The following is a 17953-nucleotide window of genomic DNA, read 5'->3' on the forward strand; positions in this document are numbered from 1 at the left end:
GTATCCGATTACAGATAGGTATTAATTATTATACTTCTTTGTGCTCCTCTACTTGCTGACATAATCCTTGACTGTTATGAGGCTAACTATAAAGCTGATTTGGTCCAAAGGAAGAAACAACGTTTTGGTATATACTTTATTCTCAGTTTTTGATATATAGATGACGTATTATCTTTTAAAAATTTTAGTTTCGGGGATTTTAAACATCGCATCTACCCAATACAACTTGGGATAAATGATACTACAGACATCGTGAGGTCAGCCTCATATCTTGATCTACACTTAGAGGTCAATGATATAGTAAAAGTATTGACCAAACTATATGACAAACGCGATAACGTTTCAGTACGTATTGGCAAAAGGAAATACAAGATTGCATGCTTAAAATGCTTTGGAATTTGAAATGGATCAGAAATTAGTAAGGCAATTTTTGGATTGATTTGTCTAAAAGCACTCTTCAGACTCAGGGGCAGATCCGAATTTCAGGGATTTTTTAGGGAAGGGGCCTTAGATAGAACTAATAGCTGTGCAAAGCATGGCAATAACATTTTATGGGTGAAACATCAATATTTTGTTCAAGTAAGATTTCTTTTCCCATTTTGTTTTTGGGGGATGGGCATGCCTGTCTTTGGATTCAGACCTTAGACTGTATGACATTGATTATGATTTTCTAGTCAAATTATACAAGGCTACGTAATATGGGATAATTATATAGCAGTAAAACATGTATAAATCGAACACCAAATGAACTAGAAACCTGCCTAAACAGAAAATCTCTGAAGTTAATTGGCTTGAACCAGTTATATCTGCCTTCTCAATTTAGTGCATTAATAATCCCATGGATTTTCTTCACAAACATCTTTTTTCTTCTAAAATTAGGCAACAATAAACACCTCTTCCCTTTTTCAGATATTGAATTTCAATAACAGACCAAGAAAATGATAAAGAATGAAACGTACTTTTGTGAACAAAAAACACTTAATCAAAAATTATAATCTAAAATCATGTTTAAGTGTTGTTATAAAGTTTGGACTAGACAGACAAACAAACAATTGGTATATACCAATATAACATTATTATAAAACATGTAAGAAGGCAATATCAAATTATTACATTTCTCACGGATTTAAAGTAGTGTATGTACAAGTAATTTTCCTCAATTGTTTCAAATAAATGAACCAAAAATTCATAAATTTTCAAAACTCTGTCAGAATAATAATCTCATACAAACGAAAGGAAATATTGAATAACCTCTGCAGTCGTGGATGACATAAACTATTTCAGAGGTTTTTTAGTATTTAAATATACTATTCAAATACCTACTTGGTTCAAAAAAGTTTTACAGTAAATAATGACACACAATAAAATGAATGAATGAAGAGATATAGGCTTATCACACAAACTTTACAAACGTGTATATAACAGCGAGTTTGATTAAGTATGCATTAAAAATCAATGCAAATTGTTTGATGTAGTACTTACAAGAGAATATTAAAGAATAATAATAATAATAATAATAATAATAATAATTAAGCATATGCTGGCACATATGCCTGTGAAATGGTTTATACTGTCTAAAACATAGGTAGATCCAATGGAGGGCAAGGGGAGACCCAAACCCGGTATCCCTCCTCTTCAGATATTATTGATTGCGTCACTGTAAAACTAGGGAGTTTGTGTAGCTTGGAATCCATTGTATATTGTTCTTTATAAAAAAAAAACGTTTAGAGACTTATATAACAGAAACTGTTAATGGCAACATGGTTAAAGGTGGTTTCCGATTTAAAAAAAAAAACCTTCATAGTGTGATTTAAATTCAGAGATTATATCCAGAATCTTCCCACTTTCATAATCAATATACACCCAATTCAATTAATGGTAACATGGCAAAAATGTAAAGTTTTGCTAAAGCAACATTAGTACAATCACCATCTTTTTAGTGTAAAAAGTACGACATCTTGAACACACAAAAAAAACCTGAAACAATTGAAATCAAAATGGGAGACTACTTCGCTATAGCGAAATTATATCCTGATAAGCCCATCAAAAGATAAACATGCTTATAAATCACAAGATTTTATCATTTGTAGTAATATGCACATTGCTTAAAAAGATCTCATAAAATGGGGTCAATGTGTATGCTGTGAAAAACCGTGTTTTTTTAAGTAAAAATTTCCTACGGCATGCCCCATCTAGGAATACTTGGAACGAGGGTATCCATACAAGCCGTACTTAGAGGCGAATCTAGGGTCATTAATAGGAAAAAATACTAAGCGAAATGAGGCTTCACAATTTTTGGAGGTAGAATTTGTAAAAATCAAGATTTCAAGTACTTACAAATATGTTTTCCACAAGTTACATTTAAAGATTCAAATTTGTGTTCATTTTGTAATCAGGGCATAGAAAAAATAGACCATTTGTTTTCTGATTGCTTTGTCACCTTGAATGTCTTAGATAATTTTCAAATTCTTCTAAGCTTGTCGTAAAAGGCGACTAAACAGTGCCCAGAAACCTAGCCGGGGGCTAGGCACTCTGCCCGCAGAGCAACTGAGTTGTGTGCCCCAGGTGGTGGAATGGGGTACCCCTGATGTGTTACGAGCTGGGGTTGTCAGGCTACAATACGGAAAACCTGACCGCAAACCGTAGTTGTGCACCGTGTTGGGAAAGATGCCACGTGGTATTTGATAGGAGTAGGAACCTTTGCGCTCCGCCACAGGATGCGAAATTGCCCGATCTTACCCATCCCTCCCTTTTTCTAGTGGCAATCTAAATTTTTCGACTCTGTTGCACTTGTGTCCAATACCTTTTTCATATCATCATCATTTCATGTTCATCGCCTGAATATAGCTGAAATATTGCTGCTCGGGCGTTAAACCACAACAATCAATCAATCAATCAAATTCTTCTAAGAAAGTACTATTATGATTCTGTTATGAAAATATCCCTTTCCTTTCAGTGCCCCGAGGCAGATATTAAATATTTTGTTATGTATTGGAAACCAGTATTTAGAATGTAAATTAAAAGAAAAACTGCCTAATATTATTGGTTTAAAGCAAAGAATTGGATATTACTACCTTTTTGAATATTTTATTGCAAAGAGAATTAATGTTTTACATAAATTTGAGGAGATATGGGCCAACAGTCTATGCAAAGAAAAATCTGCTAAATATACTTCAAGCAAGACTAACCAGTAATAGCCCACTAATACAGAACACAGCATCGCATAGATCTGTTTCTGAGAGAGTACAAGAAAACCTTGAAGATGTATAGGATAGGAGCATAGAACACCTCCCTGACGCAGAAAAAACAAAAATAGCAAATTTCTCAGCAAATTCCAGAACGTTTTCTCAATGACAATATAGATAAAACAGATCGGGTAGAGCATCGTATCAATATAGGCACAGCAGCTCCTATAAGACTTCTAGGAGACTACCGCTTGGTCTTGATCCAAGAGACAGAGGAAAAAAATCCTTCTCTACCATTCAAGCGCTCTATCAATTCACTGTTATCGAGTCCTTTAGGATTTGGACGCTTTATGGAAGAAGTCCTTTGAGGTTTACAATGGTTTGAATGCCTACTTTAGATGGATGACATCATTGTCCCGGTCCCTACTGTTGATAAAGAACTTACCAGACTTGAGCATGTTTTTACGAGATTCCGAGAAGCCAACACAAAGCTTAAACCATCCAAATGTATCCTTATTCAGAAATCTGTCAAGTTCCTAGGACATGTGGTATCTGCCGAGGTTATAGGACTGACCCAGACAACATATCAGCAGAACAGAAATGGTCCACTCCCAAGAATGTAAAAGGGGTAAAGAACTTCCTTGGACTATGTGGGTACTCCAAAAGACATGTAATGAGATTTACAGAACTCGACGACCTCTACAGGACGCCTGAAAAGGAAAGAAGCTAGTATGGACGAATGAATGCAACAAAGCTTTTGGGTGGCTCAAGCAAGCCATGATAAGTCCACCAGTACTCACATACCCACATAATGGACAAGCATATTCATTCTTAATACAGATGCCACTACTGTAGCATTCGGAGCAGTTCTATCCCGTGAAATTCACGGAAAAGAGCAAGTCATATCATGCATGAGCAAGGCCCTTAACAAACTCGAAGAATCATACTGCACAACAAGGAAATAACTCTTAGCAGTTGTGATGGCTCTGAAGACCTTTCACCATTATCCTTACGGTAAAAAAATGAATTGGAGCACAGACAATACTGTACTAAGTTGGTTGAAGAACTTGCGAAATCCTTCTGGTCAAGGACCAAAGAGGCTGTAGGTTTTAACTTCAACATGACAGTGTCCCTCAGAAGTGAAAAGAAGCACAGCAATGGTGATGCCCTTAGTCAAGCTCTTACATGATATGGAAAAATTATGAAAAACATAATGAAGAAGGCACAAATACAGATTATGAGAAAACGGTCAACCTTGACGAACACCTTGGTGGAACTGAAAATCCCTTTTCCTTGTATGATGGAGGTCAAAATAGAAACGAAGATCAAAGAATAGAAGATGAAAGGGTCGTGCGCGAGAAGCTTTCCAAAGAATAACAATTAAAAACCCTTACTGAAGGTACGTACAACGAGAGCTATAACAAGAAGTCAACAGCCTGAAGTCAAGAACAGTCAACTTTTAGTAGGATGGGAACCATTACAGATAATTCAAGAACAACTACCAAACGATCCGCCAGTGCATTTCACCACTACTTGTTGCAAAAGATAGCGGGGAAATAAGACCTGTTTGGAGTAACATTTCACCCAAGTGTGCAGGATTGTTGACCTCATGGGCATAATGAAACTCAAAACTACAGATCATCGTTCCAACAAAGAAAGACAAGATGAAGAGAAGCTTTACCATGACATACCAATCTGTCAACAAGGGTTTGAAAAAAGGTACCAAGAATCAAAGACAACTTTAGCTCTCCAAATACGAAAGAATCTGTTCAAGAATACTGCAGATGATGTGACCGCTGTTTTGCACGCAAACTAAAGAACGACAGTGTGGTAGCCTTCTTGCCCAGTACATAATTGGATAGTCCATGAAGAGAGTTAAATTGGACAAATTAGGTCCGCTATTCATTACAAAACAAAAAGAATAGGCACATATTGGTGATCATGGACATGTTCACAAAATGAACAAAAGCTGTACCCATCCTTCACAGGGTAGCATTGTCGTTACCAACAAACTCGTTGACCATTTTGTCAGCAGGTTCGGAACCCCATTACAGCTCCATACAGATAAAGGGACAAATTTTGAATCAGAAATATTCAAGAAGATGTGTAATTTACTAGGCATAGACTTGACCCGAACAAAGACTTACATACCACAATCAAATTGGGCAGTTGAAAGATACAACATAACTCTTCTGACTAAGTTAACTATTCATTGTGAAGAGGAATCAAATTTACGGGGTCAATAGCTGCAGCAGGTGATAATGACTTATCGTTCGTCCATTCACAAGAGCACCTCTAGGACATCAAACCCTATGGTCCGGGAAGTAGCATTGCCACTCCTAGTCGTAATCAGCGTTACTGTCGAAGACTCAACGCAACCAGTCTCTGATGCTGATCTGTATATCATCAACCTGAAAAAAAAATTACAAGAAAATCATGAAATTGCAAGAAATTTGTGGTTTTTTTTGACACAAGACGGATCAAATAAAGACTGGACATTCTTTACTTCTTCAATGATGTCATTCGTGAAATGGCAAGGGCAACACCGAGAACCTTTAGGAATCAAAATATTGTATATCATGAACACTTTAAACCTGACATCAGCAGAAACAACTATCAATTTTGGACCTGGTTTCCTGCATATAATACACTAAGCATGAGATTTTGTATTGGTAAACTGACAGATGGTGGACTTGAAACAGCATTTGACATCACTTTATCCAACCTTGCTTTCTGATGTGACAGATTTGGTGTTACTTGGAATATTTTTTTAGCTGTGTGGTCTTTGATCTTGTAGCACTTATGCCTACATCTATTACAAATTACTCCCTCTGGTTTGTCTAGTAGAAAATATTTTCTCAGTAATTTTGACAAATCTTTGTTTACTGGTCTTCTCTCACATGGTTTTGTACGTTTGTTGCATAATATGCAAGGTAGTGACGAGGATCAGAACCAGGCATCCTATGAAAATAAGAATACATTTACAACCGTAAACTAAGACATATAAGAAACGATATTCTTATTCGAGTAAAAAACCGAATAATTATGGTAGTAACAAAAAAGAAAGAAAGAAAGAAAGAAAGAAAGAAAAAATAATAATAAATAACACAACGAGATTTGAACTTTAAATGATATGTTCATGTTAACGCCGACAAAACCACTCGATCACGATGGCCTTATTTGCATATATTTACATGCGGCAAAAAGATAATAATGCTTTTGACAGCCCGTTATGTGTTAAAAAATCATATTCAGAATTGTAAATAAATCGCAGTGTTTCAGCTGCTACATGTGTAGCCTTTGTTCGAAACGCAGAAAAAGGTGTGTATGATTAATATATTAAATCAACACAAGGGCAATTTAAGTCTGGTTTATAATCAAACAGTAACACGTATATTTGTACAGGCATATGTAAAATATTAAACAATTAAAATAAAAAAAAAAAAAACTGAAAAAAAAAAAATAATAAAAACTAGATTTGAACATTCAACTGCACAAAAATCTGAAAACGCAACCACTAGACCACGGTAGCTCTGTAATCGATTTGTGTAAAAGATAGTCATATATCAACCCGGTCGGGAATGACAAAAGATTACAGGGTGTTCGTCTGCTAAATATATCCTGTTTTTCCATTTACGTCTGGCTTATAATCATACAGTAACACGTATTTACATGCATACAAAAGATTAAATAATAATAATAATAAACAAAACAAAAACAAGCTAAATTCGAACATACAACCATCAATATGCATATAAACTGGCCACGTAACCACAAGACCACGGCAGCTCTAACTCAAGATAGCCGAACACTTAGTCATAAATCGACGCGGTCGGGAATGACATAAGATTGCAGGGTGTTCGTCTGCTAAATGTATCTGGTTTTTTTTTCAACATACTCTTATGTTATGACTGAAAATTTTCAGGATCATTTCAGTTATACGAACGCTCATATAGATCTATAGTATACTACCCTTGATTATGAAAACGTTTTTCTCTGTGATTTCCGTGTTGTCTTCATTCTTTCCATTTGCAACCTCAAATTTATTTCCGACTTTGATATTTTTATTTACATAACATGTAAAAGTACACAGTAGATATTGAAAATTATTTTAATAATTGTTTTATTGTGGGTCTAGCATATCGTGGTCTACAGACAAAATTCGCTGACAACAATATTCCGGACCATGTAAAATGCACTTCATCACACTAAAATATGATTCGGATGATTAAAAACAACTGATTAAGAAAGTTCTGACAAATATGTACCTGTATCACCACTTTATCTTCAATCATCAAGTCTGTGAATTAAGTTGAACATCTTTTTCCGGATTTCAGCAGCAGACAATGTAGATGTTTATTTTTAGAATTACGATAAGGCCGCAGCTTTCGACCACGGTTTAACAGTTTTATTTTCGAAGACAAATACATTTAAAAATAAATTCACAAAATTAAATTATGGTCCTTGCATGCTACCACATTGAATTTTAATAAAATAAAACCTTTTTTAATCTAAAATGCGCACTTTTCCGTTACCGACGTTCATTCGGGCAATATAATAACCGTTTTTAACGGTCAGACAATATGACTTCTTGGCATATTTGAAGACTATGATATATTGTGTTCATAATTATTGAGTTATCTTTTCTATTGGTAAGGTCGTAAAATTCAGGATTTTGCAGGGCCGTTTTTCTTAAAAAGCGTTTTCACTCCTTTGTCTTCGCACAACTTGCATGGAATATTCTAAAACATCTGACAATGAAGTTCTTGTTATTAAGGCTAGAGACCACTTTCCATAGGCTTCAATGCTAATTTCACAATATGCAATGACTTCCAATGTTTATACCTTAACTTTTACTTACAATAAACTATGTATCAGTATGATATTACATGTGACATCTCATAATTTCCGGAATGGAATATTAGGATAGCAGACTTGCAGTGCATCACTAGTCAACGAAAGTGAAGGGTTTATAAATATCATGGGAAATCCCAGTATTTTCTCAAGATAGAGATATATTCAGAAATCATTGTAGAGAATTCAAAATTGTTTATGAGTGCATTATAAGTTCGAAAAAAATCTGGAACAAACCAAGTGTTTAATGTTTAAGTATGCCTAGGGCTAAAACAGATGATTCACCCTTTCAAAGTTCGAGCAAACTTATGGCATAACAAAGATGTCTGGTTGGATATTGCAAATGGTATAGAAAGAGTAATCAAGGGAACCAAGGTTATAGCGGTAATCAAAAGAATATAATCCAGGGACAAAGACCAGACATGGAAAACAGACACACACAACAAAGAACATAAAGTAACTAAAACCATACATACAAAGTAACAAAAGTAAATGAGCAACTCGGACTCTACTAAAACTGGGAGCATGGACCAGGTGCACCGGTAGGTTAAGCGTCCTCTGCTTTTCTAGAAACACCTGCCGAGTTGCTCATAAAAAGTCAAGTCCAGGGTAGACAAACGAGGAGAGGTAAACTATGACCCGTTGAATAAATCAGTTTTCATGATGCTGATATAGAGATATATTAAGAAATCATTGTAGAGAATTCAAAATTGTTTATGAGTGTATTATAAGTTCGAAAAAAAATCACATACAGTTTTCCTTATTTTCCATCACATTTCCGTTCATTCATATCCAAAAATTATTTGTAAACGTTGCAGAGATGATGTAGTTAATCAAAAGTAGTACATTCACTATAAAGAAATTTTGTGTTTTCAATTGTAGTGCATTTATTTGGTTCGTAACATAAATTGTTGATTATTGCCCCACCACATATATAACTGAGATATGACCCTACTTGAAGTTTAGGTTTTTCATATCCAAAAACTATTTGTAAACGTTGCAGAGATGATGTAGTTAATCAAAAGTCGTACATTTATTGTAAAGAGGTTTTGTGCTTTCAACTGTAGTGCATTTATTTGGTTCGTAACATGAGTTGTTGATTATTACCCCATCACATATGTAACTAAGATTTGAACCTACTTGAATTTTAGGTTATTCGGTTAGTCAACATTTTTTTTTATTACTGACACTTGAAAACAGGAATCATTGTTGTAGTCATATTCGGAACGTTTCCCTTTTTTCCGAAAATAATTATATACGTTCCGAGCTAAAAAAAAACAAGGTTTTTTATTTTGTGTTTTTATTTCTTTGTTTGTTTGTTTTGATTGTATTGAAATTAGTATAAAAGTATTTATTACTATATAATGATAACGAATCTTTCAGAAATTAATGTTGCAAAGAAGATTTATTAATGTTTCATGTAGTGAGTGTGATATCTTTTGTGAGTTATAAAGGTGTAAACTTGATAATTTAAGTAAAGAAATATAATTATGGCATTAGTTGTGTAACTTTTAAACCAAAAATTATTGAACTACATTAAATTGTAAAGATTTCCATTTTGTAACAAAATCAGCTATATTTTACATGTTTGTACGATGTCTAACGTGTAAATGAGCTATATATTTACAATAGTAAATATAATTTTTAAAAGGATTCATTTTTTCTCAAAATATTTTACCAAAGAAACATTCTACTGAACTACTGTGGTTTTTGAATTTATACCACTATTCCGTGTATTTCAAATTCATTTTTTAAAATGAAGAATGTTATATTACACCGGCGGGTTTTCTGAAAACTCCCACATATTTGTTCATATGCTACAGCATTTCTCTTATCACAATGGCCGAACAATAACGATCAATGAGTACATGATGCCGACTGTGAAAGTTTTTAAATATTTTGATCCTGCTGCAACGCTAGTTTGACATCATAGCTAATTTGGAAGACGTTACGCATGGCATAAAAAATCCGTGTAGCTTCTCTGAGATCTGGCAAAGCATGAAATCAATTCTGATAACAAAACTCAATATTCAGGCGCTGGCGTAATGTTGATACATTCAAATGTACAATTGACATGTTATGTTTTTGTCCTTTATCTGGTTTGACAACGCACACTTTCAGTCAAGGAATGAACGCTGTCAATAAGGGTAGCAACAAAATTACCGAACACTTATCCGATTCATAATCAGGTCAAGTCTACAATTAAAACTGCCAAAATAGACATTTCACCACCGGAGAAGCTGGTACCGCAATGGTCCTGATTTAGTACAGGCATTTCAAACGAAATGGTGGGTTAACAACAATTTAGTAACCTTACAAAACAATTTGAGAAAAAAAATCAGTATTATATGTCGGTAGAATATTATCATTTTCATTTTAAACTACATCTTCGTTAATCAGTAGTCTCAAAATCTGCTGTCATGACACGGTTTTCTATTCTAAAAAACAAATATTAATAACTTACTTTAATTGAAACTAACAAAAAATTACACCATAGCATATAACAGTAAAAAATAAAATAATGAACATTTCACTTGATTGAGTTAAACATATCGGTGATATCGGTGAAACGAATTTTGTTGCTTTTTTAACCAATTTTAACCTGTAAGATAAGTAAAATAAACAATGCCATAATATTTAGCATATATTTTGTGTTTGACAGAAATTCATGTATAAAAACAAGATGTTTTTTATTAACTATTTTGTGTGTGTTATTTCATATCATAGTTAAAGTTGACTCGCCCAAAGTAAAAACAAACGTCTTGATGGTCTTAAAAGAAGTGCAAATTTGGGTGTTTGAATCCCGGCTAAGTCAAATCAAACTGTTGATCACTGCTTCTCCACAAAGCACGAGGTAGGATATTAAGTGACGACTGGTTGGCTTGGCGTCCGAGATAGATGAGATGGTACATTCGATCTGCTGATTCTGTGAACTAGCGCAAAAAGGCCCGACTCAACGTTTCAGGGACCTATCGGTTATTTAATCGTCCTCGTCCTTAATTGCATGTAATATGTGCTTAAGGACGTTTAACCATAATCAGTTAATCAATATCAAGTCAAAAATACTTTTTCCTAAATGTACTTTTACATGACATCACAAAAACAGTCGTCCTTAAAACGGTATCCCAATATATGGGGTATGAACTACAATAGGCATACGTGTAATACAATGGTAAAATGGCTCCCACCATTCTGAGATGGAAGCTATATAATAATACACCTACCATAGATAATTATAACTCTCTTTAACTGTCGTATATATGACTTTCTAGGGACGGGATAGCGGTTTCATATATCCGTGGTTGTGAAGAAATTAGAATCCTTAAAACAAAGTTTGTCTCTAATTAAATCATTTAAAGCAGTTTTTAATGCATTGAATATAAATATAGGATAATAAACAATACCCCCAAAAAATAATGTGTTGATTGCCTATTTGTATTGACATCTCAAACATGTTTAAAAGAACTCGAATCAACACGACCAAGAACGAAATGAGGTGATACATATTATCTCTATCTTGATGCGTTCTTATTTAACAAAGATCTTTAATCCAAGCTGAAATAATTCAGAGTATCCTTTCTAGTTTGCTTTTCCCGAACATAGTACTTGCCCAAATAGAAAGTTTCACAAGGTATTATGAATTAAACTGTAAAAATAAACCTTCTTCTCCTCAACTTCAAGTACAAAACCACCACAACTATGATGAAAAAACACACAGAAGCTACAAGTGGAATCCACCAAACTAAAATAAAACGTTTATAAACATTAATGGACGTCGAGACTTAATTTCAGTAGGTAGGTTTGAAATTCAGCAATAATATATTACCTTAACAATTATTTGTTTAGAAACAAATAGAGAAGTCAGTGAAGACAGAAATGATTATTTATCAAAGACGTTGAGAAATGGACTACATTATTCTTTAAATGTTGACAGCAGCATGATTTTACCAGTTGCTGGATTACACAGATACGTTTTTGGCGTCATTTATATCAATGCCTGTCTCTAACAGTTTAAATGATCGACGTTCGAGAATTGCGTTCCAAAACTTACTGACTTGTTAAGTTTATGAAAGCAAAACTTAATCTGGAATGTTTGACAACATTTTAGTAATTGGCAAAACCAAGACCATTGTAATTCGTGATTTGTTGTTGTCATCCATCTTCACTGTGAGAACCGATTTGTTCACCGTGTCATAGTTTTCTTTTCCTCTTTTTGTTTCCAACAAAGTATGTTGGTTATTTCATATTTCTTTTTTTGTGTCTGTTTTCCCTGTCTAATATCGATCCCTGGACTGCACTCTTTTGATTTCTGCTGGAGTCTTGGTTCCCTTTTTTACCATTTCATAAAAAAAAACCTGTTACGTCAAGTAAAATAAATCAAACTTAAAGCTTATTGTTGTATTTCTTTGTCAACGTAGATGCTGGCAATGAAGCTTAACTGCCATTCATTATTACAACTTTGACACAACAATGCCTCCAATATCCCAATTTAATTAACTTTCGTATGATGAAAGACTTGTGCTAAAAATCAAAACACGCAAGAGCTACCAAATGTCTACATGTCTGCATTTCACTTTAAAAAAAACAAATTCCTTAGTCCTATGTACACGGCGGGTGTTTCTAGAAAAGCAGAGGATACTTATCCTACTGGTGCACCTGGTCTATGCTCCCAGTTTTTAGTTGAGTCCGACTTGCTCATTTGCTTTTGTTACTTTGTATGTATTATTTTAGTTACTTAATGTTCTTCGTTGTGTATTTCTGTTTTCCATGCTTGGTCTTTGTCTCTGGATTACTTTCTTTTGATTTCCGCCTTGGTTTCCTTGACTACTCCTAACAATCTACTCTCCGTCATTAAACTTGCCTTAATACATGTGAATGTGCAGTGGTTGGTCATAAAAGACCTTTACTTCTTCACTCTTCGCCTGATAGCGAATACATACAATGTTCAATTATCTACACAGATATTGTTTTAAAGCTTCTCCACACTCAACTTTGAAGAATATGCATAAAATTCAATACGTTACATACACAATGCAGTAATTTCAATTGATTGTAGTTGCCAATAGAACAATCGAAAAATATAGGACATGATCATAGTGGAATTTTCATAAAAAATTTTTCTAAAAGTAAAATTAATGACCCTTAAATTGCCAAATAGACCCATCAATGAATTGATCTTTTCATTAGGGGATAAAATTATGCTTATAACTAGGATAAAGGATATACTTTTAATTCATTTTGGATATTGGTTTCCACAGACTCTTTACACCAGTTTGTGTGAAAAGTAAAGATGAAGAAAAACGATCATTTCTTCCACTACCGTTTGTCAACAAAGGTATAGATGCAATTAATTTGGCTAAGATCCTCCATTACAAAAACGTTACCAACAAAATTCCTCCATATTTCAAAGACAAATCAATACCAATTATTTCATAATCCTATACTTCACCCATTGCATCCAAAATTTTCAATTATAAAAAGCTATTGCAGAACCTCGAGATTGAGGACTTCAAGCCTAAACCACCTGACTGTTCTTGCAAAACCTCTCCAATCAAATATGGTCCATCATGTCAGGTCGTTACGGGAGATTTAACCATTATCGAATACGAATCTCTGCGTAATATGTACTGGATTCCTAAACTCCACAAAAATCCATACAAACAACGTTTCATAGCTGGATCTTCAATATGTACCACCAAACCTCTTTCAAAACTATTAACTTCTATACTCAAAACTGTCAAAGAGGGTCTACAGTCTTACCACAACACTTGCTACTCCCGTATTGGTATTAATTCAATGTGGATCCTGAAAAATTCGTAAGATCTTTTGGAGACAATCAGTTCAAGACTATTATCTGTGTTATTTTTCAACAGTATATACTTCTATTCCTCATACTCAGTTAAAATCCTGACTTAAAAACATTATACATCGTTGTTTTTTTTTTCAACAAAGATGGTACACCTAGAAACAAATATATAGTTCTTGGTAGAGATTCCTCATATTTTGTAAGAAATCATTCCAAATCATCTTCCAAATATACGGAGGAAGATGTTTACGAAATGCTGAAATTTTTAATCGACAACATATTTGTCCAGTGTGGTGGACGTGTTCTTCAACAAACGGTCGGCATTCCAATGGGAACAAATTGTGCTCCTTTACTTGCTGACCTATTCCTTCACTCTTATGAGTCTGACTTTATAGCTGATCTGATCAGAAAGAAAAAAAATATCGTTTGGCTAAATACTTCAATCTCAGTTTCCGCAATATAAAAGACGTATTATCTTTAAACAATCCTAATTTGAGGGATTTGATACATCGCATCTACCAAAAAGAACTTGAGATAAAGGATACTACAGACACTGTGAAATCAGCCTCATATCTTGACCTACACTTAGAAATCGATGGTAAAGGAAAACTATTGACCAAACTTTACGACAAACGATGACTTTTTATTCAGGATTGTCAAATTTCCTTTCATCTGTGGCAACATCCCTTCGGCACCTGCGTATGGAGTGTTCATATCATAACTCAGACGTTATGCCAGACATACACAACAAAGAACACCAAGTAACTAAAATCATACATACAAAGTAACAAGAGCAAATGAGCAACTCGGACTCCAATTAAAACTGGGAAATCTTGAATTGAGAGTTTCCAGAAGATGTTTTGAATTTTTAAGGACCAACATACCCCAAGGGAGTAACATACCTCGTGGAGAGACTGGATACCCTCTTTGACAGCTATATATGCGTATTGAAATTAGAAGTTTTGAAAGAGGTTTGGTGCAGGATTTTCCAGATCCAGCTATTAAACGTTGCTGAAATGGATCTCTATGGAATTTTGAAATCCAGTACATAGATGGTAGATCTCTAATATCGTATTTAGGAGAGAGACGGAGGAAGATAGCACTGTTTGCGTGCGTCTTTTTTCTATGTTTACCTTATGCTTCAAATACGAAATATACTCTTTGCTACTTTCAATATAGTATTGATTGTTGTGCAATATTGTCGCATTTGTGTTATTTTTCACCAAGGAAACATAAACTTTCTATTTGTAGGAAAGATGGAAAATCACATTGATCTATTTCCTCCAATACGCAATACTTGTTGGTGGTAATGTTGTTTTCTGATTACCTGAATTGATGATATATGCATCTTGCGGAATTTCTTCCTCTTCTTTGATAAAGTCTTGTTGGAGGCACAATGAAGAAAAGTTGTTGTTGCAGAAAGTTGTAAACGGTTCCAGCACCTGATTTCCATTTATTCTTGCAGCTACGCAAATTAAAATACCATTATCTATGGATAAAGCAGATATGAAATGGATCATGTATAAAGTCATATCAGTTTTGTTATTATCCAATGAAAACATTTATTTAGGATTTCTTTTTTATAAATATCTATATTCTTACTAAATGACAAAATTCTTGTGTTCTTGTTCATTAAAAATAAAAAAGTTGAAAAGCTGTTTTCATGTATAACTTAATGACCTCTATCTGTTTATAAAGCTAACACTATATGTGTCATCTTTCTTATATAAATATTACCAGATCCCCATACAATCGTTTGTCGACGAAATGGTGCGATCCAATATTTTATCGATTCAATTGTGTAATCCAAAAGAATGTCTCCTCTTCTCACAAGTAAGTGCGAATTCTCATCTATACAATTTTGTTGTGCATGATACCATGAAGTCTTTTATTAACTTTTATTAAAAAAACAAAAAACAAAAAAAAAAACATTTTAGAGTATTTTTCTGTTATGTTTAAAAGTCCCGTTTACTTTTTATTTATCATTGTTTCCAAAATGATACGTAATCTCGTTTTATTTTATTATTGTATTATCATTTCAGATTATCTGTTTTTCTTTTCTGTTTTATTCACATAAGATTATTTTATCCGTATATGCTATATAAAAGACTTTATAAAAGTCATATATGAAGTTTGTGATGTCAAATGTCCATTTAAATAACAACAAACAAAGTTCCGATTATTCAAAATGAGTCCTTTGTATTTTCTGATTTGGGTCGTGAATTAAACAATGTAGTGTAGTGGATTATCACTTGCTTATTGAGGCCTTGGCTCTTTCCATTCTTCACTTGCGAATGTGACAAAAGACTTAAACAATAGAAGCATATTACTGACAGTAGAAACTAAATGACATTTGAAAGTTTAAAGCAACTGTATCAGTTTATATGTATTACGGACCTTATTTCACCGAGCAACTGTCTTAACCGAACCAATTTTAAAGTAACAAAGGGATTGGTTTAGACAGGCTTTACTGTATATTGACCAAATGGTTTTAGGTACATTTAGAATTTCTCATATTGCTTCTGGATGTCAACGACATGTATGCAAAATTTTTAATGAAGCCATTTATTCAGTCACTCACACTTCTTTTGTTTTTATTCTAATGACGATCCCAAGTTTTCTATATAGTCCATAGGTCCACCATTTTCAGGTATCTTTATACCTCACATTACCGAATCAATTTGTCGCCACAGAATATTTTCGGATTCTTTAAGTTTAAGCTTATATTTGTACACTACTAGATCGACAAAAGCCAAGACTTTCGTGACTCAATTATTCGAGAGTCGACGTCTGTCTTGGACATCATGCGAAAGGGAATTTAATATATATTGGTATTATTACTTAGCCCAATGTTTCAGCTTTTCAAAAGTGCCAAACAAGTTGAGGTAGGATTTGTTTAAGAATAAAAGATGTATGCCCTACCCAGCCGAAAAGTTCCTAAAATTGACATATTTTTACATGCCAAAACCCCTAGAGTACTTATGGTAAAATATGGTTTATTTGTTATTTTTTGTTTAGTACTATAAAAATTAATATTTCTGGGGTTCTTTTGATAACGTGTGGCGATTTTTGTACAGAATTTATCAAAGTTGGCGAAAATGGGATTTTTTATTTTCCAAAAAAGGCGCATAAATTCGACTCTTAAAGTAATTGCTAAACCCAAACGTTCTACATTATGCACCATTGGATAGATAATTGGATTGTCTACATAACAAAACCAAGAAATACTCATTTTCGAGAAAGAATTTTCCAAAAGGTTCAGCATGCCTGCTCAAATAAGGCGCATAGCCTTCAGTTTCAATGTGATAAAAATGAATTCTTTATGAAAAGGAAGGTTTAATGGTACCCTTACCAACTTAAATTTGTCCCAGTATGAAAGAAAATGGTCGTTTATAGGATACACGAACTGTACGCAATTTCTGGCATTTTATCAGGATCTTTATCCATCAATCATATTGTATAGTAAAGATGCTTAACTTCTCTGCTTAAATATCCCGAAGACAACAAAATTTTTTAAAAAGGGAAATTTCAGAATTTCGATCATCACTCATTTACCAGAATATTGTGTATTTTTAGTTTCAAACATCATATTATTGTTTGTTATTATTGCTTTGATAGCATATACGGTTTCAAAGAAGCAACTACGATGAATAATTGACGCATAATTCAAATGAGATTTTTAGGAATTTCAGAATTCAGAATTTTATATCTTTCTATCTTAAAACCAAATTTTAGAAGTTCTCAAATTCATTTCCATTGATGTGTTAAAACAAGAAGATATATCATTACCAAAGATTGTTTGAAGTATGGTATTTGAAAAAAATGCCCATTTCTGGTGAAATGGAAGAAAAAAGGAAATTTCGGAATTTCCCCTTTTTATAAAATGGTACAATCGGAAAGCTGTGACATTTAGTTGTCCTATGATAACTATATATGTGAATATTCGTTGTATTGTAAAAGAAGTTCGAAGAATAAAATAAATGTATTTTTGCCCAACGAGGTATAAAAAGTGGCCAAAAAACAAAAATTCTTCAGTTATATTTCGTTTACAAAATGATTCGTGTAGTGGAGGTATAATTGTACATTCAAATCATATGTTGGTTGATGA

General features: G+C 33.6%; 1 protein-coding gene across 4 annotated transcripts in view; it reads right to left on the reverse strand.

The window, feature by feature from the left end:
• LOC148619782 (uncharacterized) overlaps positions 1–17953 on the reverse strand; it is a 94004-nt gene that overhangs the window by 64046 nt on the left and 12005 nt on the right. The gene's annotated exons all lie outside the window — the stretch shown is intronic.

This window comes from Perna viridis, chromosome 4, assembly GCF_037379345.1.
Source record: "Perna viridis isolate PV_CMFRI_1.1 ecotype Kerala chromosome 4, ASM3737934v1, whole genome shotgun sequence".
Lineage (NCBI taxonomy): Eukaryota > Metazoa > Mollusca > Bivalvia > Mytilida > Mytilidae > Perna > Perna viridis.